This window comes from Xenopus tropicalis, chromosome 2, assembly GCF_000004195.4.
Source record: "Xenopus tropicalis strain Nigerian chromosome 2, UCB_Xtro_10.0, whole genome shotgun sequence".
NCBI classification, from domain to species: domain Eukaryota; kingdom Metazoa; phylum Chordata; class Amphibia; order Anura; family Pipidae; genus Xenopus; species Xenopus tropicalis.
Window position 1 is genome coordinate 163,525,398 of NC_030678.2, and position 27,224 is coordinate 163,552,621.

At 37.5% G+C, this 27,224-nt stretch overlaps 1 protein-coding gene across 1 annotated transcript in view; it reads right to left on the minus strand.

Moving 5' to 3' along the window:
- The window catches only part of cntn5 (contactin 5), a 778,158-nt gene that overhangs the window by 535,324 nt on the left and 215,610 nt on the right, over positions 1–27,224 (minus strand). Inside the window, exon 3 of the mRNA XM_018091747.2 lies at positions 10,409–10,487. The gene's annotated coding sequence lies outside the window, so the exon portion shown is untranslated. The remainder of the gene's footprint in view (positions 1–10,408; positions 10,488–27,224) is intronic.

Here is a 27,224-nt window from a genome sequence, read left to right on the forward strand (position 1 = left end):
TTTATATCTCATAGATCAAAGTTTTTTCACATTTACAAAAAGTTGCTGCACTGCAAGTTGGAACGCTGGCTCTTTCTGGAAGCTCAGACTCAGGCACACTTTACTGCTGCGCTGCAAGTTGGAGTGATATCACCCCCCCTCCCAGCAGCCGATCAGCAGAACAATGGGAAGGGAGCAAGATAGCAGCTCCCAGTAGGTATCAGAATAGCACTCAATAGTAAGAAATCCAAGTCCGGCTTGGGACTCCTCCAGTTACATGGGAGTAGGAGAAACAATAGGTTAGCTGAAAGCAGTTCTAATGTGTAGCACTGGCTCTTTCTGGAAGCTCAGACTCAGGCACACTTTGCTGCTGCGCTGCAAGTTGGAGTGATAATACCCCCCCCCCCACCCCCCCAGCAGCCGATCAGCAGAACAATGGGAAGGGAGCAAGATAGCAGCCCCCAGTAGGTATCGGAATAGCACTCAATAGTAAGAAATCCAAGTCCGGCTTGGGACTCCTCCAGTTACATGGGAGTAGGAGAAGCAATGCAATATACATTTTGGTTTGGAAGTCTGAGTTCTCCTTTAACACAGCCCCTGTCTCGATGATTTATCAAAAGCCCCCACTACATTCATACAACACACCAAGATCAATTTTATCAGGAGCCAATTACCTGGTCTGTACCTGGTTCTTCTTATAGCAGTAATAGCTACACACTGCATATGCTGATGTTACTTACAATACAAAGTGTGTAAATCAGTCCCAGTGTGAATCTGCTACCGACTGTGTGTATTGGAGTCAAATCAGAGGTAAGATCAATGCAGGTCGGCAACAAACTGCATAGATTTTTAAGGAATCAAGATTAGGGCTGATCAATCTGTTCTTCTCTCATTCATGGCAAAGACTGGCGAAATAAACACATTTGGCCTTGAAGAATAACTAGGCAATTGCTTGCTGCTGTGGGTGTTTTGATATGTAAGTACAGTATTTAGCTTGTAAATATAGGCATTTCTGCTTAAGAACTGCTGTACCAGTGCAAGGTCAGTCAATAAAACAGCTACACAATCAGTGCAAGGTATTCATTTTCAAATCTTTACATACTTTTGCCTTTTATTTTTAACCCGACCAATGGATTGAGCCTCTTAGGGACTTGATTACTCCGATAACCTCAATCAAAATGCAATTACCCAGCGAGGGCACAGGGTAATTATTCCCATCAAAGTAAGATCGAAAGAACCTGAATAGACAGCTGTAATTCTATGTGCTAGTGCCGCCTAACCTGTTGGTCAGCTACATTTCCTTCTATACCTCAACTGTAACATTCAGTTTTAAGGTCACTTTGTTTGCACTCCTTTCATGTCTATAGATTTGGGTTCTTTGTCTATATGAGATGGAGTTACCAATGATGGCTCTGCATCTAAACCCTCATCAAAAGACTACAGTACCCACCGGTGATGGATAGATGGAATTCACCAAAGGAAGTTAAAGAACCCAGTTCTAACCCATACAAAAACTTTATGAAGACCAATCAAATCTACATTCTGGTTGCCATGGGATATTTCAGTCAAATCTTTTCCAAGTTTGCAAATTCTACAAAGAACTTTTGACTTAAGCATCATTCAGTCAAAGAGGTCATAGAGGTGCTTTTGTTTTACTCATTGAGAACTTCTTGAAAGATTGAAAACTGGGCAGCAAACTGGAAAATGAGGTTCAATGTGGACAAGTGCAAAGTTGTATAATAATATAAATACAAGCTATCTACTGAATGGTAGTGTGTTGGGGGTTTCCTTAATGGAGAAGGATCTAGGGGTTTTTGTAGATAACAAGTCTAATTCCATGCAGTGTCATTCTGTGGCTACTAAAGCAAATAAAGTGCTGTCTTGTATAAAAAAGGGCATTGACTCAAGGGATAAGAACATAATTTTGCCCCTTTATAGGTCCCTGGTAAGGCCTCACCTTGAGTATGCAGTGCAGTTTTGGGCTCCAGTCCTTAAAAAGGATATTAATGAGCTGGAGAGAGTGCAGAGACTGCAACTAAACTGGTAAAGGGGATGGAAGGGTTAATCTATGAGGTTAGACTGTCAGGGTTGGGGTTGTTTTCTCTGGAAAAGAGGCGAACTTGATGGACTCTGGTCTTTTTTCAACCCTATGTAACTATGTAAGTGGTCAATATAATGATCTCATACCCAGGATGCTTCCAATTTTCTTCATGGTGTTCAACAGTGATCCCCAACCAGAGGCTCGGGGACAACATGTTGCCCCCCAACCCCTTGGATGTTGCTCCCAGTGTCCTCAAAGCAGGTGCTTATTTTTAGATTGCGGGCTTGGAGGCACATTTTGGTTGCATAAAATACAGGTGTATTGACAAACTGAACCTTCTATAGGCTGTCAGTCCACAGAGGGGCTACTAAATAGCCAATCACAGCCCTTATTTGGCATCCCCAGGAACATTTTTCATATTTGTGTTGCTCCCCAATACTTTTTACATTTGAACGTGGCTCCTGTGTAGAAAAGGTTGGGGATCCCTGGTGTTCAAGAAGTATATTATCCCATCTGTCAGTCTAACTAAGACTTTCTAAAAGACCCAAAGGAACTAGGCTATTGTAGTAATGTCTATCAGACACACAAGTATGAAAAAAGTTCTTTGGGGGTGCCAAATAAGGACTGTGATTGGTTATTTGGTCTCTCTATGCTTCAAAAACTTGCCCCTAAGCCAGAAATGTAAAAATGGCACCTACTTTCAGGCCACTGGTAGCAACATCCAAGGGGTTGGTGAGCAACATGTTGGCCCTGAGCCACTGGTTGGGAATCACTGGGCTATAGGTTAAGCTCACCCAATGGAATGTTAAAGTACTACTAGGGCAATTGCTAACCAGATACTAACTACAGAACATTTCTATCATTACTGAACTCTTATTAGTGTAGTGCAGGGTTTTTGGATCAGTATATGCAGAAGCAGGGAAGTGTATTTCCCCTTTATATGTACATAGATCTAGAACTTTGTCAAACAAAGCTGAACCTTTTCAGGAGTGACACAATGATCATTTTATAAAATAAAAGAACCCAATACTTGGACTATTTTATATGTCCGGCCATCTGCCCTTTCTGATTTTCTTAAAAGCTTTTGACAGTCAATTAAACGCAACATTAAGCTCTACCACTCACAACGTAGAGCCATTCTGTTTTCCTTTAATGCAGAAGGCTCCTTATAATGAGCAGGAAGCAATGTATTGTTCTTTAGAAAACATCTGCATTCACCTGATACAAGCAGCAGATTCTCCTTAATGGTAAAATTGATTAAAGCTCCCAAGTTTCTAGATGTGGAAAAAAACAGTTTAAATGTCACTGAACTTTAAAGCAGACATTCATTAAGGACTGTATGTTCTGTTCCTTTGATAAAAACGGTTCTGTAATGCTCATGGGTATCTACTATTTCTTACAATTTAATATAATAATAAGGATATATATAGTATCTACTGTTTTTTACATTTATTTTAATAAGGGGGATATAAAAAAGGATATAAAATATGAATTCCCTTGAATTACTCGTCAGCCAATAAATACATATATATACATTGAATATATATGGATGATGAAAGATTGATAGATAGATAGGCAGGCAGATGATAGATGATAGATAGATAGATAGATAGATAGATAGATAGATAGGCAGACAGATGATAGATGATAGATAAATAGATAGATAGATAGATAGATAGATAGATAGATAGAGATAGGCAGACAGATGATAGATGATGATGATAGATAGATAGATAGATGATAGATAGATAGATAGATAGATAGATAGATAGATAGATAGATAGATAGATAGGCAGACAGATGATAGATGATAGATAAATAGATAGATAGATAGATAGAGATAGGCAGACAGATGATAGATGATGATGATAGATAGATAGATAGATAGATGATAGATAGATAGATAGATAGATAGATAGATAGATAGATAGGCAGACAGATGATAGATGATGATGATAGATAGATAGATAGATAGATAGATAGATGATAGAGATAGATAGATAGATAGATAGATAGATAGAGATAGATAGATAGATAGATAGATAGATGATAGATAAATAGATAGATAGATAGATAGATAGATAGATAGGCAGACAGATGATAGATGATAGATAAATAGATAGATAGATAGATAGATAGATAGATAGGCAGACAGATGATAGATGATAGATAAATAGATAGATAGATAGATAGATAGATAGAGATAGGCAGACAGATGATAGATGATGATGATAGATAGATAGATAGATAGATAGATAGAGATAGATAGATGATAGATAGATAGATAGATAGATAGATAGATAGATAGATAGATAGATAGATAGATAGATAGATAGGCAGACAGATGATAGATGATGATGATAGATAGATAGATAGATAGATAGATAGATAGATAGATAGATAGATAGATGATAGAGATAGATAGATAGATAGATGATAGATAGATAGATAGATAGATAGATAGATAGGCAGACAGATGATAGATGATGATGATAGATAGATAGATAGATAGATAGATAGATAGATAGATAGATAGGCAGACAGATGATAGATGATAGATAAATAGATAGATAGATAGATAGATAGATAGGCAGACAGATGATAGATGGTGATGGATAGATAGATAGATAGATAGATAGATAGATAGATAGATGATAGATAGATCGATAGATGATAATAGGCAAACAGATGATAGATGATATATGATAAATAGATAGATAGATAGGCAGACAGATGATAGATGATGATAGATAGATAGATAGATAGATAGATAGATAGATAGATAGATAGATAGATAGATAGGCAGACAGATGATAGATAGAGATAGATAGATAGATAGATAGATAGCAGACAGATGATAGATAGATAGAAAGATAGATAGATAGATAGATAGATAGGCAGACAGATGATAGATGATAGATAAATAGATAGATAGATAGATAGATAGGCAGACAGATGATAGATGGTGATGGATAGATAGATAGATAGATAGATAGATAGATAGATAGATGATAGATAGATCGATAGATGATAATAGGCAAACAGATGATAGATGATATATGATAAATAGATAGATAGATAGGCAGACAGATGATAGATGATGATAGATAGATAGATAGATAGCTAGATAGATAGATAGATGGAATTAGGTATGCCTCACAGCTTTTCTATTCTGGTGTAACATCTTCAGGTCTGATGGGAAACCTTAGTCAAGAAAAATAACCACCTTTAGAGACAATTAATTAAGCTCTTTAAGTCCACTTCTGCCTTTGAAATTATGTAGACCAATGGATATGCAAGAATTAAAAATAATAATAATAAAACAGAATAAGTAATCTGCTATTTATATAAGATATGAGCTCTATTCTATGTGATGTATGGATTGTGCATGCAGGGTGCCACTCTATCATATTAATTTCACTAGGATGAGGGTACCACCTCAGGGTATATATATATATATATAAAGTTATACTTTTTCCATTTCAACATAATGTATGTCATTAATATTGCTAGAAATATAACTTTTACTGGCATCATTCTATTGGTTAAGCCCCCTAATCTAATTAGGAACATTAACTATATTGATACTTATTCCAATTAGAGTTTATGGCCATAGACACCATACTATACATTAGTATCTAATGCTGCTTTCATTTCTTAAGATGATTAAGTCTCCCATGGTGTCTATCTATAGACCCGGACACATTACAATTATGCAAGTTTGACATTATATTTATTGTATTTCTCATGTCTTATGGTAATCAAGAAACAACTCTCGAAAGATAATAAAGACCTGCCTAATTAAGTTTCCAATTCAAGTTCAATCAAAATTCAGTGGGAAAAAAATTGCAATAAACAGTTCTTTTTTTTATCAATATTTCTTTTTTCGAATTAGAAAAACTTGATCACTTTTATTTCGAGCGAAAAAACTTCAGCAACAAAAATCACACTGTTCAACTCATTTTTACAAATAGAACTGTTTTTCAAAAAAACAAAACTGGCTTGAATGTTTAAAATGCATCTCTCGTTAATTCACCAGATGTTACCTGTCAAATGTATGCAATCAGACTTTCCAGATTTTGTTTGATTGATACATCTCAAGATTTTGAGCTAAAAAATTGGAGACTTTTCCGCAGAAAAATGTGATATTGAATTTTTATAAGTACATCTCTCTCTTGGCACAAATCAGAAGGATTTAGTTAACTTTCAGTTAGAACACCTGTATTGTTGGCCAGCCCATACTGATTTACAGCAAGTAAATCTTTATAAAGCCCTTTAGTTGAGTAAGTAAAGTAAATAAATCTTTATAAAGATCTTTAGTAAAGTAAGTAAAGCAAAGTAATTACATTTTTATAAAGCTCTTTACTACAGTAAGTAAAGTAAGTAAATATTTATAAAGCCCTTTAGTAAAGTAAGTAAACTTTTATAAAGCCCTTTAGTAAAATAAGTAAAGTAAGTAAATCTTTATAAAGCCCTTTAGTAAAATAAGTAAAGTAAGTACATCTTTATAAAGCCCTTTAGTAAAGTAAGTAAAGTAAGTAAATCTTTATAAAGCTCTGTAGTAAAGTAAGTAAATCTTTATAAAGCTCTGTAGTAAAGTAAGTAAATCTTTATAAAGCCCTTTAGTAAAGTAAGTAAGTAAATCTTTAAAGAGCCCTGTAGTAAAGTAAGTAAAGTAAGTAAATCTTTATAAAGCCCTTTAGTAAAGTAAGTAAAGTAAGTAAATCTTTATAACGCCCTTAAGTAATTAAACCTTTATAAATGCCTTTAGTAAAGTAAGTAAATCTTTATAAAGCCCTTTAGTAAAATAAGTAAAGTAAGTAAATCTTTATAAAGCCCTTTAGTAAAGTAAGTAAAGTAAGTAAATCTTTATAAAGCTCTGTAGTAAAGTAAGTAAATCTTTATAAAGCCCTTTAGTAAAGTAAGTAAAAGTAAGTAAATCTTTATAACGCCCTTAAGTAATTAAACCTTTATAAATGCCTTTAGTAAAGTAAGTAAATCTTTATAAAGCCCTTTAGTAAAGTAAGTAAACTTTTATAAAGCCCTTTAGTAAAATAAGTAAAGTAAGTAAATCTTGATAAAGCCCTTTAGTAAATTAAATAAAGTAAGTAAGTAAATCTTTAAAGAGCCCTGTAGTAAAGTAAGTAAATCTTTATAAAGCCCTTTAGTAAAGTAAGTAAAGTAAGTAAATCTTTAAAGAGCCCTGTAGTAAAGTAAGTAAATCTTTATAAAGCCCTTTAGTAAAGTAAGTAAAGTAAGTAAATCTTTATAACGCCCTTTAGTAAAGTAAGTAAAGTAAGTAAATCTTTATAAAGCTCTGTAGTAAAGTAAGTAAATCTTTATAAAGCCCTTTAGTAAAGTAAGTAAACTTTTATAAAGCCCTTTAGTAAAATAAGTAAAGTAAGTAAATCTTTATAAAGCCCTTTAGTAAAGTAAAAAAAGTAAGTAAGTAAATCTTTAAAGAGCCCTGTAGTAAAGTAAGTAAATCTTTATAAAGCCCTTTAGTAAAGTAAGTAAACTTTTATAAAGCCCTTTAGTAAAATAAGTAAAGTAAGTAAATCTTTATAAAGCCCTTTAGTAAAGTAAAAAAAGTAAGTAAGTAAATCTTTAAAGAGCCCTGTAGTAAAGTAAGTAAATCTTTATAAAGCCCTTTAGTAAAGTAAGTAAAGTAAGTAAGTAAATCTTTAAAGAGCCCTGTAGTAAAGTAAGTAAATCTTTATAAAGCCCTGTAGTAAAGTAAGTAAATCTTTATAAAGCCCTTTAGTAAAGTAAGTAAAGTAAGTAAATCTTTAAAGAGCCCTGTAGTAAAGTAAGTAAATCTTTATAAAGCCCTTTAGTAAAATGAGTAAAGTAAAGTAACTAAGTAAGTAAATCTTTACAAAGCCCTTTAGTAAAGTAAGGAAATCATTATAAAGCCCTTTAGTAAAATGAGTAAAATAAAGTAACTAAGCAAGTAAAGCTTTATAAAGCCCTTTGGTAAAATGAGTAAAGTAAGTAAGTAAATCTGTATAAAGTCCTTTAGTAAAGTAAGTAAATATCTAGTAGAATTAAGTCTAAAACAACTGGACTTTTCTGAGTTTCTGACACCTGGGCCCACCGGAAGTTTTCCTGGTATCCTGGTGGGCCGGTCCGACACTGGTTATAGCAATATTTTAGAAATTCACCGCCCCATCCTTAACAACAGTGGAAGAACCACAAGCCCCACCAAATGATAATTGCTAGCATTCTAAACGGAGGTCCAGTAAAGGAGAAAATATAATTTCTTTGGTAAAGCCCCATAATTGTTTAGCATGAATGAGCATCTGTTGGTTCCCAGTTTTTGTATATTTCTTATTTTGTTCTTCTGTTAGTCTCATTTATTGTGCCTCCCCAGAGCAAGGCATTTGCTTATTGATATCATCACATAAATATTTGGTAAGCATTTGTAATTTAATTGAAAAATGAACAAATTCCCTTGTCACATAATAATCTCTATTGCAAACATGTTTTATATTCCACCTTCTCTTACTCCCAAATCAGTAATGATATTCTCATCTTTTTAATTATGACTCCTTATTGCCCAATTTAATAATTAGTAGTCTGGATGAGACCTTTCCGTGATTTCTAACGCACACCCATAAAGGGTTAATCAATAGCAAAACAATAGGATGCAGCAATATTTTCTTAGTCTTGTGTTATTGTGATGTTTGTTAGTGCATTGCAAATTGCTAACTCAGCCAATTGGGGCAGGGAATTCGGTCACTGATTCACTGCAGAATTGTGTTTGCAGCCAGAACAAAGCAGTTAGGTTGAGGAGCTCACAAATCAATCCTGTTTTATATTAACAAGTGTAGGAAAGACATAAGGGGCTTATTTAGAAGAACGTCCCCAGAACAAATTTTCTTAGCAAGGCCTCAGATTTTTGGTGTCGTTTTCTAACTGGTAGTGGATTCATCGAAACAATCTGACAAGTGTTTGTTAATATCATCCACTGCCACTCCCTATCAGACCACAGTTATCTTGTATACCCCTTGTGGCATGGACACAGTCATGTAAGTAAGAAGTATATAGTGGAGAAATCAGGAATCCTTGAATGTTATGCAATATACAGTATTCTGCACACAACAATGTTCACAGGCCCTTTATCAAGGGTTAAATACATTATGGAGAAAGCCCCTTTCTTCTCCAAGTTCCCTGGACCTGCCTGGCCTACCAGCAGAATTGGTAGCTTCTAAGTCTTCGTGCTCCATTTTCTACCCATGGTGGCAGTTAGTGACTATGCAACCGACATGTTGCTTCCTACAAGTGCACATCATCCTGGTCAGCAATCACCATCGCAGAGTCAGGCTGGGATGAAGGGAGGGGTCCCAGTGGTTAATGTATGGGTTTCCTTTCCACTATAGCTAGGCGGATCCCTATAACAACAATGGTTCCACTGTAACCCTTTAAATGTCTACTATGCCACGCCCATATTTAATGGAAACACCGCATACCAACATCAAAAGACCCAGGCACTTTGAAGGTTAACTTACTGGAAAAACAAATAATCACTCTTATTTGGCCATCCAAATGAATAGGTCATAGCAGGGGCGGGCCAAGCCTACCAGGCGCCCTAGGCAACCCAGATGGCCACCTCGCCCCTGCATCTTCCCCCCCCTCGCGTTTCAGCGTGGGGAAGGGATTGACAAGCGGCGGAGGCAATGAAAAAGAAGTTAGGGGTAGGCAGGAGAGGCTCCTGTCTGGCGCCCCCCAGTCTTTGCGCCCTAGGCAGCTGCCCCTTCTGCCTACCCCTAGTTCCGGCCCTGGGTCATAGCTAGTGATGAGTGAATCTGTCCAGTTTCCCTGCAAAATTAGGAAAAATCGTTATACAAGGGAAAATCAGCAAAACGTGTTGCCGTGCACGTCTGTTTTTGTCGCGACCATTTGTCGCAGCCACAACCATTTTGATGCAACCGCAACTTTTTTTGGTGCACAACGATTTTTTTTGCAGCAGAATTTCGCTGAAGTTTCGGGAAACAATTCTCCAATGACAAAATGCGAAAATTCGCTGCAAATCCATGCCCGGGGAAAAAATTCACTCATCACCAGTCACAGCAAAGGGTGCATGCGTTAACTCCTTAATAGCCAAATGATCACAAAGAACAATAATTAGGGGTTGTACTCACTACACATCAAATTAGCTTGTGTTTGATAACGTACAGCATTTGTATTTATAAAATGTACCGGTGACCATCTTGTCTTGTAGATGAAATGGTCTTTTAACAACGATAAAAGTGAATTCGCTTAAACATCAAATTCCCGGAGTTATTTCATTATACGGAGGGCAGACCGAGCCATGAAGATATTACATTTTCAATCTGGTTTATGAAATAGGCTTTAAAAGAGAATACAATTGCGATTGGGCCTTACCTTCTCAAATATGTCGCCAGGGATATGGTACCTGCAGCACACTGTATATCCGATTTGGGGAAATTGTTTTATGTCCAATCTAGAAAGGGAAAATATGCAAAGATGAGACGCCTGGCGCAGTGATTACTTAACATTTTCCTTTTGAAAATAAATCTTCACAGAACTGTCATCACCTTCAGTCCTATTATTCTAACAAGCAGCAGGATTTACACATTCACTGCGGAACCAAATCAAACAGATAAATCAGCATAAAATTTCCAAGCTCTTTATACATTTGAAATTATATATTTTTTTCCCCCCCTAGATGAAACCATAGATCACAAAAAAAAGATCTCGGAGCAAAAACTTTTTAAAGGTTAATGGCAAAACAATTGAATTACAGGGTTTCGATGGCGCCGGCTGAAAAATGCCCATGACCTATATTTGTACTTGTAAACTACACTTTTTAAACTTTTAAATACAGATTTGTATGTTTGGTAACTTCCAAGTTTATGCAGTATTTATTTTATTTATCTACAGACACTGCCTTTGCAATGTATCTCAGGCATGGCAGAACACTAAACAACATAACTGATTTATAGGGGCTCAGTTTCAACGCACAAAGCCGGGATATAAAAGCTTTGCCTATTGACACAGCCTGAAGTTGGAACCATTGAATTACTGCCAGTTGAAGGTGGTGGTGAGCCCAGGGTTCCCCTGTGTCAGTAGGAGCACTTGTGTCCTATTCGGAAGATGATGGATACACTGGCACCAAGTGCAACTATACGTATGGAGTATCTTTAGATGCAAGTTAGTTTAACTATTTGATCAATACATGTGTGTTTTGCACCCTTCCCTGCAGGTTCTACTCTTAGATGTTAGTCTATATATGTAAGTCATATAGACTGTAAGCTCTACGGGGAAGGGACTTCCATCTTCTTGTGTCTTTGACTCTTAACTTATTGCAACTGTATTTATCTTGAATTTATCTGTATTTATTGTTATACTATGTATTTATCTATTATTATCTTAATAACCCCCTGTTTGTATCAATGTATTCTACTGTACAGCGCTGCGTACATAAGTAGCACTTTATAAATAAACATATACAAACAAGTCTGTGCACCCAAGGGTGGCTACCTTGTGCCCACAGTGCTGATATCTGTGCCTTGCAAGGGGCAATATGCGCTGAAATTCCACTTGCGCAAGAGCTCAAGTGGACTCCAGAACCTGAGCTGTAGGGTGTAAAGGAGTCCGATTAAGTATATACAGGTATAGGACCCATTATCCAGAATGCTCGGGACCAAGGGTATTCCGGATAAGGGATCTTTCCGTAATTTAGATCTTCATACCTTAAGTCTACTAAAAAATCAATAAACCATTAATTAAACCCAATAGGATTGTTTTGCATCCAAGGATTATTTATATCTTAGTTGGGATCAAGTACAGGTACTGTTTTATTATTACAGAGAAAAGGGAATCATTTAACCATTAAATAAACCCAATAGGGCTGTTCTGCCCCCAATAAGGGGTAATTATATCTTAGTTGGGATCAAGTACAGGTACTGTTTTATTATTACAGAGAAAAGGGAATCATTTAACCATTAAATAAACCCAATAGGGCTGTTCTGCCCCCAATAAGGGGTAATTATATCTTAGTTGGGATCAAGTACAGGTACTGTTTTATTATTACAGAGAAAAGGGAATCATTTAACCATTAAATAAACCCAATAGGGCTGTTCTGCCCCCAATAAGGGGTAATTATATCTTAGTTGGGATCAAGTACAGGTACTGTTTTATTACTACAGAGAAAAAGGGAATCATTTAACCATTAAATAAATCCAATAGGGCTGTTCTGCCCCAATAAGGGGTAATTATATCTTAGTTGGGATCAAGTACAGGTACTGTTTTATTATTACAGAGAAAAGGGAATCATTTAACCATTAAATAAACCCAATAGGGTTGTTCTGCCCCCAATAAGGGGTAATTATATTTTAGTTGGGATCAAGTACAGGTACTGTTTTATTATTACAGAGAAAAAGGAAATCAGTTTTAAAATTCTGAATTATTTGATTAAATTGAGTCTATGGGAGACGGGCTTTCCATAATTCGGAGCTTTCTGGATAATGGGTTTCCGGATAAGGGATCTCATACCTGTAATACATTTATGAATAAAGCAGACAATATATATCATGTGTTGCAGTAAAGCGTGTTATACCAGGAAGTGAGAATAACACAGGGGCCACTTACTTATGCCCCACCAGAAGTGCAGGAACACCAAGCTCTTTTTCAATTCAGTAGGGGAGTATCTGTGCTCTGCACCTCTAGTGGGATGAAAAATCCAATACATGGTACAGGGCGCAGTGAGGTAGAGCAGGGTCCAACAATAGAGCTGTGAAAAGACCTGTGGCCATTCAGCAAAGTGCAGGGTGCATGTGTAAGAGCAGTGTGTTGCCCCCCCATACATAACTGAGCCAGTGGCACAATGCATAACATGTCTGACTATGGCTCAGAAGATTGTAGGTTTGACTCCTTCCTGCTCTGTTCTTTGTGCAATTTCATCCCACTGTATATACTGTATCTTTTTTAAACAGATGGCAATAAAACTAGACTTGACTTAATAATTGTTTTTTGAAAACACTTTAGTGCCTGTTTTCAAGTCAGGCTACCTAGAAGACAAAGGGTTAAACTTCAGACACTGTAATACAACCAGTTTAGCATGATAGTTGGGGCTCAATTTACTACATGATCCCAATAACTGTGTTCAGGGCCACACTTATAAACTGATGGCCCCCAAAATTATAGTCTATTGGGTTTACTTTGGAGACAGGGTGCTTAAAATAACACTGACCAAAAACAGAAACAATTTCATCAATACATCTTTCTATGGGTCACAAGGACAATGCACCTTCTTCAGGATTGAATTGTATTCATTACCTTGTTCACTGTTCCTTGAGGCACATTATACAGCTATATAATCTATTATCTGGAAACCTTGGGACTTGGGGTTTTCCAGATAAGGGATATGTCTGCAATTTATATTACCATACCTTAAGTCTGTTAAAAAAATAATTTAAACATTAAATAAACCCAGATTGTTATCCTGTTGATATGGATTCATGCAGCTTAGTTACCATCAAGTAGAAGGTTCTGTTTTATTATTACAGAGAAAAAAGAAACCATTTTTAAAATCTGGAATTATTTGATTCAAATAGACTCTATGGGAGATGGCCTTCCTGTAATAATGAGCTTTCTGGATAATGGGCTTCTGGATAAAGGATCCCACACATGTACATGTTATATACAGTTTTGCATATAAAATGCAGCAGAGAGAAATCCTTGGTTTTAGGATTACAAACCTTCGATTAAACCCTTAAGTGACAAGCCTGTATTAAAATACTGTATGCCCCCCAAATTAATATTAATACAGGAATGTGATCTGTTATCCATGTTTAAATGATTCCCTTTTCTCTGTAATAATAAAACAGTACCTGTACTTGATCCCAACTAAGATATAATTACCCCTTATTGGGGGCAGAACAGCCCTATTGGGTTAATTTCATGGTTAAATGATTCCCTTTTCTCTGTAATAATAAAACAGTACCTGTACTTGATCCCAACTAAGATATAATTACCCCTTATTGGGGGCAGAACAGCCCTATTGGGTTTATTTAATGGTTAAATGATTCCCTTTTCTCTGTAATAATAAAACAGTACCTGTACTTGATCCCAACTAAGATATAATTACCCCTTATTGGGGGCAGAACAGCCCTATTGGGTTTATTTCATGGTTAAATGATTCCCTTTTCTCTGTAATAATAAAACAGTACCTGTACTTGATCCCAACTAAGATATAATTACCCCTTATTGGGGGCAGAACAGCCCTATTGGGTTTATTTAATGGTTAAATGATTCCCTTTTCTCTGTAATTATGAAACAGTACCTGTACTTGATCCCAACTAAGATATAATTACCCCTTATTGGGGCAGAACAGTCCTATTGGGTTTATTTCATGTTTAAATGGTTCCCTTTTCTCTGTAATAATAAAACAGTACCTGTACTTGATCCCAACTAAGATATAATTACCCCTTATTGGGGGCAGAACAGCCCTATTGGGTTTATTTCATGTTTAAATGATTCCCTTTTCTCTGTAATAATAAAACAGTACCTGTACTTGATCCCAACTAAGATATAATTACCCCTTATTGGGGCAGAACAGCCCTATTGGGTTTATTTAATGGTTAAATGATTCCCTTTTCTCTGTAATTATGAAACAGTACCTGTACTTGATCCCAACTAAGATATAATTACCCCTTATTGGGGCAGAACAGCCCTATTGGGTTTATTTAATGGTTAAATGATTCCCTTTTCTCTGTAATAATAAAACAGTACCTGTACTTGATCCCAACTAAGATATAATTACCCCTTATTGGGGGCAGAACAGCCCTATTGGGTTTATTTAATGGTTAAATGATTCCCTTTTCTCTGTAATAATAAAACAGTACCTGTACTTGATCCCAACTAAGATATAATTACCCCTCATTGGAGGAAAAAAAAATCCTATTGGGTTTATTTAATGTCGAGATGATTTTTAAGGGGACTTATGGTTTGGGAATCCAGATTGAAAGATTCCTTATCTAGGTCCTGAGAATTCTGGATAGCAGGTCCAATACCTGTATATAATAAGGATATACTGTATAGCTTGGAATGAGCAGATATTTAATTAATCTGTTAGGCAATATATATATATATATATATATATATATATATATAATGTAAAAAGTACAGGGAATTATATATTTTGCATTACACGACTGAACTTTACACTTTCTAATTTTTCTTAGCTCAGAGCCCTAACCTCTTATAATCAGCGCTGGATTTCCAGTAATTGTTGGCCGTGTGTGTGTAGGTGGAGGGCAATGGGGCCTCTGCTATTTTTCCCAGTTGAAAATGTTAAATTCACACATGGTTGATGTCACTAATTAATCTATATCAGCCTCCAATTATAGATCTGTAATTGATAGTTATTACGACGAGAATTTCTGTCAGCGCTAATCACAGACAAATGAATAAAAATGATGGTTATTGCGAAAGTATTTCTTTTACTGCCAGAAGAGAGTAATTTGAGGCACAGTTTGAATCTGCTGATATGGATTATGCTTTTTTATTTTTATACATAGACTCGGGAAGTTTCTATGAGAATTTGGAGAGCGTGAACCTGGCACCTAGGGGACTGGGGTATATAGATAGCGGGAATTCACCCAGGGGAAATTTTAACGGGTATTCACCTGTGTTTTATTCACAGCAGGGGTTTTAACAAAACACACTTTTAGGCTGATGCCACACGAGGCGTAGGGCTGATATTTTCGGCAAACGGAAAAACGCTTGGCAAAAATTCAGCCCTACGCCTGCTACTTGTGCCTGCACCTGAATTAATGGAATACGCTCGGGTGCAGGCACATGTAGCCGATATACGCATGAAAACACAAGACTTTGGATTCTCACGTGTTTTCATGCGTATATCGGCTACATGTGCCTGCACCCGAGCGTATTCCATTCATTCAGGTGCAGGCACAAGTAGCAGGCGTAGGGCTGAATTTTCCCCAAGCGTTTTTCCGCTTGCCGAAAATATCAGCCCTACGCCATGTGTGGCATCAGCCTTAAGTTCTATACAGCATATGCAACCAATGAATTATAATTAGTGGTGAGTGAATCTGCCCTGTTTAATTTTGCCCAAAAATTAGCAAAAACAGCAAAAAGTTTGCGAACCGTGACTTTTTGATGCAGCTGTGCCATTTATTGACCTGCCAGTGCCATTTTTGACAAGACTGCACCCTTTTTTGATGTAACCGCACCTACAGTATTTTGACTTGACCGCGCGTTTTCAGCAGCTACATTTTTAGGAAGTTTCGCAAAACAATTCGCCAGTGACGAAATGCGGAAATTTGCTGCCAATCCATGCCTGGCGAAAGAATTTGATCATCGCTAATTATAATTCATTTTTCTGAGACCAGACAAGACTGGTCCACTGCCACATTGAATATCGAAAGGTAGCCATACACGGTAAGATTTGCTCTTTTGGCGAGGTGGCTAAACGACCAGATATAATTTGATCATTTGGCACTAGGGCCAAACAATTGAATTAAGCCAATGAACCAATGGGGTCCTCAATCTACCAGGAAATCAAACCTGCCTGATCAAGGCCAGATATCGGTTGGGTAGGCCTGTAGGGGGTGCCCGGGCAGATAAGCTGCCAAATCAGTCTGTATGGCCATCTAAAGAAATTATTGAACCCACTGGCTTTTATTTTTCTCCAATCTCTCAGATGCACCACTTACTGGGGCAGAACAGCCCTATTGGGTTTATTTCATAGTTAAATGATTCCCTTTTCTCCGTAATAATAAAACAGTTCCTGTACTTGATCCCAACTAAGATATAATTACCCCTTATTGGGGCAGAACAGCCCTATTGGGTTTATTCAATGGTTAAATGATTCCCTTTTCTTTGTAATAATAAAACAGTACCTGTACTTGATCCCAACTAAGATATAATTACCCCTTATTGGGGGCAGAACAGCCCTATTGGGTTTATTTAATGGTTAAATGATTCCCTTTTCTCTGTAATAATAAAACAGTACCTGTACTTGATCCCAACTAAGATATAATTACCCCTTATTGGGGGCAGAACAGCCCTATTGGGTTTATTTAATGGTTAAATGATTCCCTTTTCTCTGTAATAATAAAACAGTACCTGTACTTGATCCCAACTAAGATATAATTACCCCTCATTGGGGCAGAACAGCCCTATTTGGTTTATTTAATGGTTAAATGATTCCCTTTTCTCTGTAATAATAAAACAGTTCCTGTACTTGATCCCAACTAAGATATAATTACCCCTTATTGGGGGCAGAACAGCCCTATTGGGTTTATTTAATGGTTAAATGATTCCCTTTTCTCTGTAATAATAAAACAGTACCTGTACTTGATCCCAACTAAGATATAATTACCCCTTATTGGGGCAGAACAGTCCTATTGGGTTTAATTCATGTTTAAATGATTTTTAGTAGACAAAGTATGGACATCCAAACTATGGAAAGATATGGAAAAAAAAAACAGGTCCCAATCATTCTGGATAACAGGTCCCATATCTGTACATGTAAATGTATAATAACTTTACAGAACAGAACAAGATGGCCTCAGCTATTTATAAATGAAGATAATTACTGGCTTATCGGAGAGCGTCAGATTGTTAATTAACATTAATCATATATCACAAGTTCCTAAGTCAATAGTCTGAAGTTAAGTGATGACTCTATTAGAATAGGTTTTTTATTTAACTGTACAAAGAAGTGTTAGGTTCGTAAAGTAAATGAGTTCTTTAATGTCTCACAGATTTCTCTGCATTTCATTTCCGTGTACAGGTATGTAGTGATGAGCGAATCTGTCCCATTTCGCTTCACTGGTAAATCCACAAAACCGGCAAAAAAATTGTGAAACTGTGAAAAATTCACAAAAAGCCTAAAAATTCCCGAAATGAAAGTCAATAGGCACTAAGTTTCACACGCAACAATTTTTACGTGTGACAAATTTTACGCACAACAATTTTTTTGCATTCAAGTCGATGGGCGTATTTTGCATCAGCGTCATTTTTGTCTTTTTTGTCCCGGCGAAAATTTTTGTGGATTGTGGAAAAATTGACAAAAAAGCAAAAAACATGTGAAAGGCGGCTACCGTGCAACTTTTTTGACCACAATGTATTTGACTTGCCAAATTTGTTTTGCTCTGAATTTTTGTGGCTGTTTTGCAAAAAAATACGCCAATGGCAAAATGCAGAATTTTGCTGTGAATCCATGCCTGGCAAAAAAATTCGCTCATGGCTAGAAGTCAGAGAGTCCTTTGAATGAGGACTAGCCACAGTGAGAGCTATTTCCTTTGATACTCTCTCATTCTAGGGGGCTGATTTACTAATCCACGAATCTGAATCCCGAATGGGAGAAAATCGGATTGGAAACGAACATTTTGCAACTTTTTCGTATTTTTTGAGATTTTTTCGTCACCGGCGCGACTTTTTCATAGCCATTACGATTTGCGCAAATTGTCGCAACTTTTTCATAGCCATTACAAATATCGTGAATTGTCGCGACATTTTCATAGCCATTATGACTTTCGTGAATTGTCGCAACTTTTTCATAGCCATTATTGAGTATTGAGCTCGGAAAATTCGCGACAATTCGCGAAAAAGTCGCAAAATACCGATCATTACGAAAAAAACGCATTCGGACGCTTTTCGGACGTTCGTGGATTAGTAAATGTGCCCCTAGGAGTGACAGTGAGGCTAGGTAGGGTAGCTAGAAATGTATCCAGAAGCCCCACCAAGTATCCCCACCAGCAATTTTCACTAGTATGGCTAGTGATGAGCAAAAATACCTAGTTCTACTTTGGCAAAAGATTAACAAAACCGCGGAAAATGTCAGGAAATGCATTGTAGTCATTGTCGCACTGCTTCTGATGCAAAATTCATTGGAGTCAATGGGCTTAATTTGCCATGCCATGAAACCTATGGTTGATTTTTCCGGCACTTAAAAACTGGAATTTTTTTTCGAGTTAAACAAAGCACATGGCGAAATTCTAGTGCAAAAATCTAAATTAAGCCATGAATTCATACCAGGAGTAGGGCATATCTATAAGTGCCCTGTTTTGCCCCACTATGCTTGCAGTATACTTGTAGGTGGGCAGATGAGTGTCTAGGGAGATTTGCAGACAATTTGTTGCTCAGGCAACACCATGGTATCTGTCGGCACAGACAATTGCTGCTGATGAAGCCTGCTACATTAGACTGGGATAAACTTGGCAACCTAGATTTACATCATACAGGAAGAATGGCAGCTGCTAAATGTGATTGGCTCAAACCTGCCAACATCTGAGAATTAAAAATTTAACCACATCTCTGATCCTCCATATTATTATGCTCAACCTGCCCAATCCCCAACCACTTAACAATAAGAAGGCATTTTCAGTGCTAGTGCAAGTACTAGTTACTAACCTCCCAGTGTGTCATTAGCCTTATTCATCCCATTTACAAAATATAAATAAAACATGATATCAATTTTTAAGTAGTGTAGTTTGTCTGCTCTAGTTCAACAGATATTCACGTGGTTCCAAGTAAATAAGAGACCCCTGCACAGTGGTATACAGAATCCCAATCACAATGCATGACTGGGTTGGTTAAATGACCCACCAGGGCTGTGACATGAAGGACCCACCTCACAATCTTCACAGTGTAAACCCCACCCATCCCGACATACACCCCCACCCCCTGTGGGCAATTTTTTCCTTCCTACTTTGAATCTTACATTAGGTGGCACAGGCAGGGGAGGGGGCCCAGCCCGAAGGGGGTCCCATGAGGGCTGGGGCCCAGCGTTTTTTCTCCTGGTGTGTGACAGCAATGTCATCAATGCCTGGTGTAACATTAAAGAGTTGGACTTGATAGACAGGTCTCTTCTTTCCACCCAAGTGCATTTTATAAATGGCCGTGTAAGAGTAAAGGTGTCTAGATGGAAAAAAACAGCAAATCTGAATCCTTGAGTAGTTATAGAGGCAGTAAAGAGCTTTGGGGGTTCTCTGCCTGCTCAACGTCAGCAATGCCTGGTGGAACATTAAAGAGTTGGACTTGGTGTATTCTTTCCACCCAAATGCATTTTTTAAATGGTTGTGTAAGAGTAAGGGTGCCTATATAAAAAAAAACTGCACATTTTAATCCTTGAGTAGTTATAGAGGCAGTAAAGGACTGATATAAAGAAGAATCACAGGTGGAAAGTTGGACCAATGAGAAACAATCATGAATCACTATCTCCAACCCAGAGTTCTCAGCTGTTTGCTCTGCTACTTGTCTGATATATATATATATATATCTCAACATAAAATGTATTACACTCACCTTTTATATTAATGCACTTTTTACCAAATACATTTTTTTCAGCATTACACATTGCATTGCCAACCAAAAAGTTAATAATTAAACCCTTTAAGATTTGTTCCTAAATGTAAGGCTTTTTCCATTGTTTTGGAGAAGCGGCTCTTTCCCATTAGATCTCCTCCACCCTGCGCTGATGTCTCCAGCAGTGATGCTCGATTTGTTATTTACCTTGACATTTCAGCATGGTAATGGAAATCTGCACTATAGCTGAGCATAAATAATAGATGCTGGATATAGTATCGCTCAGAAGAGTGGAACAGCACATCTCTCAGCTAAAAGGACTACAAAGAAGAAACATGGCAGAGGTCAATATGCTGACAGTATGTTAGATTCCATTGGTGCATAAGGGATAGCTGGGAGCAAGGCAAGGCTGCAGAAACTGGTAAAGCCCAATAGATCCAGGCATATTCGTTTGGCCTGCCAACCTACGTATAAGGTCACATTTTACCGTACAAAATATTTTTATATTTTTACAGCCGCTGTTTAGGTCACGGTTTGCTGTGTAAGCCAGCATGGAAAAGCTTTAGCTTTTATCAACAATTCTTGATCTTGTGTGCCAACCACTTGGCTATCCTGGTCCAGGGTGGTTCCAAGATCAATACTCCCCTAATGGAAATAAACTCTTTCTCCAAAAGGTATTTTAACACTTCTCGTGCTCTTCAGCTACCCCAGGCTACTGTTTTTTTTTTACATAGAATCAGACAAGTAGCAGAGCAAACGCTGAGAACTCTGGGTTGGAGATAGTAATTTGTGATTATTTCTCATTGGTGTTTTCACTCCAACATTCCCCCCATGATTCTTCTTTATATCAGTCCTTTACTGCCTCTATACCGATGCAAGAATTCAGATTTGCTGTTTTTTTCCATCTAGGCACCCTTACTCTTACACAGCCATTTATAGAATGTATTTGGGTGGAAAGAAGACACCTGTCTATCAAGTCCAACACTTTAATGTTCCACCAGGCATTGCTGACATGGAGCAGACAGAGAAACCCCCCAATGCTCTTACCGACTCTACCTCTAGAAATGGAAAAGTTAATATTTTATCCTTTTTCCCTTGGGGAGCAGAATAAATGATGGTATCCCTAATCTTTAATGTTTTGCAACCTTTGACATCAAACTTGCTGTGCTTTTTATCTCCTGTTCCTTTGTACACAACACAAAGCGGGGCATTCACTAACATTTAATACTAAAGCTAATACTAGAATTTTTCTTAAAAATAGCAATTTTTTGCGATTATTCAACAAAATTTCAAATAATACACCACCTAAAAAAGCTGCTGAAGTCATGTAGAAGTCAATGGCAGGGGTCTTTGTCTAATTAATTAATGAACACAGAAAGCTACCACCAACCTATCAGCAATTTTTAATGAATGCTCAACTACAAATATGAAAATGAAAGAAAACACAAGGGCAAATTTGGATATGTGTTTGTAAATGAGCCCTCTAGAGTACATTTACCTAGGAAATTAAACCACTTTAGCCTCTTGCCCCAACTTGGCCTCTTTTACAGTCAAATCCTCCCCACAGACCTCTGCCTCCTTTCAAAGATGGAACCAAGTAACTGAAATTGGACTCACCAAGGTGGTCTTCTGTCTGTCTACAATTGAACACTTCCTGTACCATACAGTAGAAACTTCTTTCTACTTTCTTACTACAGTACAGTAAACAGTGGCTAAGAACCTCGCTTGTAAGGAATTGTTTTTGGATAGGTTCATTGGTCACTGTGCTGAATGCTCTTCTATAAAGGTACATATGGGGCTTATGTAATACAAGGTATTAAGTTACCCATGCAACCAATTAGCAGGTAGCATTTACTGGTTACCTATAAAAGTAAACATCTTTTGGTTGCTATGGGTTATTGCTCCAGTGCAAAATTAGTGCCTTTTACATATGGTGGCTTGACTCTTAGACATAAAGCATGACAGTACAGGTATGGGACCTATTATCCAGAATGCTCGGGACCTGGGCTTTTCCGGATAAGGGATCTTTCTGTAATTTGGATCTCCATAACTTAAGTCTGCTAAAAATCATTTCAGTATTGAATAAACCCAATAGGGCTGTTCTGCCCCCAATAAGGGGTAATTATATCTTAGTTGGGATCAAGTACAGGTACTGTTTTATTATTACAGAGAAAAGGGAATCATTTAACCATTAAATAAACCCAATAGGATTGTTCTGCCCCCAATAAGGGGTAATTATATCTTAGTTGGGACCAAGTACAGGTACTGTTTTATTATTACAGAGAAAAGGGAATCATTTAACCATTAAATAAACCCAATAAGGCTGTTCTGCCCCCAATAAGGGGTAATTATATCTTAGTTGGGATCAAGTACAGGTACTGTTTTATTATTACAGAGAAAAGGGAATCATTTAACCATTAAATAAACCCAATAAGGCTGTTCTGCCCCCAATAAGGGGTAATTATATCTTAGTTGGGATCAAGTACAGGTACTGTTTTATTATTACAGAGAAAAGGGAATCATTTAACCATTAAATAAACCCAATAGGGCTGTTCTGCCCCAATAAGGGGTAATTATATCTTAGTTGGGATCAAGTACAGGTACTGTTTTATTATTACAGAGAAAAGGGAATCATTTAACCATGAAATAAACCCAATAGGGCTGTTCTGCCCCCAATAAGGGGTAATTATATCTTAGTTGGGATCAAGTACAGGTACTGTTTTATTATTACAGGGAAAAAGGAGATCATTTTTAAAAATTAGAATTATTTGCTTATAATGGAGTCTATGGGAGACGGGCATTCCGTAATTCGGAACTTTCTGGATAATGGGTTTCCGGATAAGGGATCCCATACCTGTACTGCTGTATTGTAGAAAGAGGAGGGGAATTTTACCATGTCATCACACATTCCTATTGAAACTGACAAGTATATAACATCTCAAAACAATGTCCCTTAACGTAACACCTAGGGGGGCGATTTTTTATGCTATGTTAATCAAAATTCACCCAATTTGCCCCCTAGTGTTTAGGTATAGACATAACCTTCTGACAATAGTCTTTCTTTAAAGATTGCTTTAAACTTGACTTGTTCTATATATTAAAAAAAAAAAAAGTAAAAGTTCTAGCCTTCCCTGACTTACGGGCTGGTCCCAAAAATAACATAAGCAAACTGCAGACAGTATCAGTTCTCGGTAATGCTGAATAACTGAATGGGTGTGCTAATTTTTGACAAACTTTTCATCTTTTTTAGCCATGTAATCAAGACTGTCATTATGATGAATCTGTATGCAATTGCGTTGTATTTAATTAGCCGCTTTAATATGCACTAATACATTGTCCTGTGCAACCTCCAGAATGTTCTTGAAGAGACAAAACACGGCACACACCAAAGGCGACGTACTCACTAAATTAACTGTGAAATTTTACTTGTCTTTTTTTACTCTGCAAGGGTGAGTTCTGAAAGGAGATAATAACTACTGATTGTTCTGTCTGACATTTGCTTTATAAATTAATCTAGCATTCCCTGTTATTAAAAGGATCTCTATCTTTAGAATATAATTGGGGCAGAATAAAATAACACTCTGGGTAATACTATGGGACAGAACAGAATGGATAGCTTAATAGCAAAGAAAGGGAATCGAGGCTTCAGGCTGTTATATTCAACAGGAATTAAGATGCTCCGTATTCTTAATTGTTTTAGGGTGGGGGTTGAAGAAATGAAACATGGGTAAACAATTCCCAGCATTCCAATAACCATAAAAACGATGTTACATGGAAGAATGTATTTTTTCTATGACATTTTTCTATAACAATATTTTGCTACTTTTATCCAATGTTACTAGCGATGTGTGTCAAAAAAAAAAAGTTGTGGTTGCGTCAAAATGGGTGCAGGAGACAAAAAGAAAAGACACGGGCAACAAAAAAGTTGCACGACGAACATGTTTTGTTGGATTTTTTGCCATTTCCCTCATCTCTAACTGTTACCAACTAGCAGTTAGGCAGGTTATATATAAGCATTAAGGTTCAACTTGTCATTTTTCAACCTAATTTACTATGTTACGATGTTATTATTGACCTATGAGCCAGTGATGGGTCATTTACCTGATCACATGGTTTAAATGGAATGATCCCAATGTGGTTTTCTGTGAGTTTTTGTTAAATTTATGTTGTTGATATCAGCCATCACCTCAGTGCACGGGGAAGTGATGAGCAACGTTTTTTCGGCAGGCATGGATTTCTGGGAAAGTTGATGTTACACCATCAGAGCAAATAATTCAGCTGGCTTCAATGCATTTTGCAAATTTTTTCTGTTTTGTGAATTTTTTGGCAAAAAGACTCACTCATCGCCATGGGCAACATCATAGAAAGTGGTTTGTTAGCTTTAGGCCCTGGTTTAAATACTCACTATTTTTATTTTTTTGGGGGGCCTCACTTTCGGAACTGATGAAGTAAAGGGGTTTGGCCTAAAGTAAATGAAAGTAAATTAGTACCCCCCCTACTGCAACACTCAGTGTCAGGCGCAGCCACAGGTGGGTGGCTGGCAGGTAGGAGCTTATATGCCGTGTAATATGGGTACAGGGGGTACTGCACTTGTGGATAGCCAGGAAACAAGTTATGTTGCTGAAACATGATTTATTAATGAAAATAGAGTAATAACAATATGGAAGTCCTTACAACAGGCCAGTGGTCAGAGGCAGGCAGAAGACGAAACAATCCGTAAAACAGGCAGAGGGTCAGGACTGGCAGCAAACAAGGAGGGTCCGGAATAACGGGCAGTGATCAAAGGCAGGCTGAAGGCAGGGAGAGTCCAATAATCAGGCCGAGGTCAAAACCGGGAGATCAAACAGAGGTAAGGAACAGGAGTCGTAGAACAGGGTAAGGTAACGGAATCAGGCAGGTATGCGGGCAGGAGTCAGGCAGGAACAGGGACTGGAACAAGCAGGTAAGGTCACTGGAACGTAAAGGGCTTAATGATCAAGCAACCAGGGGCTGCTTGTGACAGGCTTATAAAGTCCGTTAATTGACCGATTGGAACCATCTAGGCTAATTAAGGGAAGAGAAGGAGAACATAAACACAGAAGCAAAGAAGAGGGGTTAACAGAATGTTCAGGCTGGATGCCCAAAGTCTCCAGTGGCTCAGTGAGGTAATGCAGAACCTGCCCAACATAAAGTCCAGAGTTCTGGTACAGGCAGGTCCTGACACTCAGTTTCATAGCCGAGATAGCTAAAGCTTTAGTGATTCACTGAAATTTCCTATTGGAATTCAGATTTATCATTTGTATCCCCTGATGGGGGACTGTGGTGCAAGGCAGTACTGAATGGGACCCCTATAATATCAACAAATAAGCAATGAGGAGTAGGGATGGGCACGCATGGATTCACGGCGAATTCCTGCGTTTCGCCATTTGCAAATTTTTTGTGAAACGGCGACCAAATTCCCCATAGAAAAATTTGCTGCGCGTCCAAAAATTGCCACCCGCGTCTCGCTGGTCAAAAGAATAGTCACGCATCAAAAGAACTGTTGCATGCCAAAAAGAATTGTCTCACTCGTCAAAAGACGTGTCATTTTTCCTGTTTCATGAATTTTTCGCCGTTTCGCGAATCTTTTGAAAGATTTGTGAATTTTTGTGGTGAAGCAAAACTGGACAGATTTGATTATCACTAGTAAGGAGCAAATTTGCCTCATTTTGCTTAGACAAAACATTTGTGAATCTTTCAAAAGATTTGCAAAATGGTGAGAAATTTTCGCAACGGCAAAGATGTGTGTCAAAATTTTTTTTTTTTTTTTTTCCAGAGGTGACGATTTTTTTGACGCAAGTTTTTTCAGGCCAAATTTTGTCAGCCATTTCACGAAACATTCCGCCAATGGCGAAACATGGAAAATCGCAGCAAATCCATGTCTGCCAAATTATTTCACCCATCACTACAAATAAGATGAGGAAACACCAGTGGAATTTAAAATGGCCCCCTACCAAAAGGTACAATTGTAGGATAACACAGGAAGTGTTGGTGCCAGACCAAAGAAGGGTAAATGTTGATTTTTGACGTGGTGAATTTTTGCAACACTTTCGCTAAAACATTGGTCAATGGTGAAATGTAGAGTTTCGCAGCAAATCCATACCTGCTGAAAAAATTTCACTCATCACTACACACAAGAAATTAAAAGGGTAAGTTATTTTTCCCCAAAGTGCAAAAATGCACCTCTTAGGGGCACATTCATGAAAATGCGAGTTCGAATCCCGAATGGGATAAATTCGGATTAGATCCGAAAATTTCTGAAGATCGCAAATATCCCAAAAATGCTTACGAAAAAATCGTATTAGTCACAATAATATCGTATTGCCGATCCGAAAGTCACAACATTTTCATACCGAACGATTGTAATCAACGGTAAAACCTTTCCGCTTTTTCGCGCAAGTGTACGAAAAAGTCGTGCAAGCATAGAAAAAGTTGCGCAAGACACGAAAAATTCGGCTAAAATATGCTCGGAGCGTTCGTGTCTTAATAAATCTGCCCCATAGTGTCCATTTAGCAAGCACTTGTGCCCAGGGCAAATCTACACTCTGCTCCTTGTGCTGGATTGAAAACCTGGTGTGAAGAGCATAGCTCAGTGTCAGGAGGCAAACTTTACTGCTTTGTTAGAGCTAACTCAAATAACCGACACCGGCACCGACTAAAGCTAACGAAATAACTCTGGAACAAAACTTTCATGCAAAAAAACAGGATTTCTGTCAGAACTGGTTATTTTGAAGGAGGAAGCTCTAATACATTTTCTAGGCATAGTGTGCAACCCCCAAAGGATGTATTAGACCTAACTGTCAATCAAAATCAGACTCCGACTCCGGCATGAAGAGAGAATGAGGAAAGACAGATGCTGAGAGAGGGAGAATGAATGAAGAGT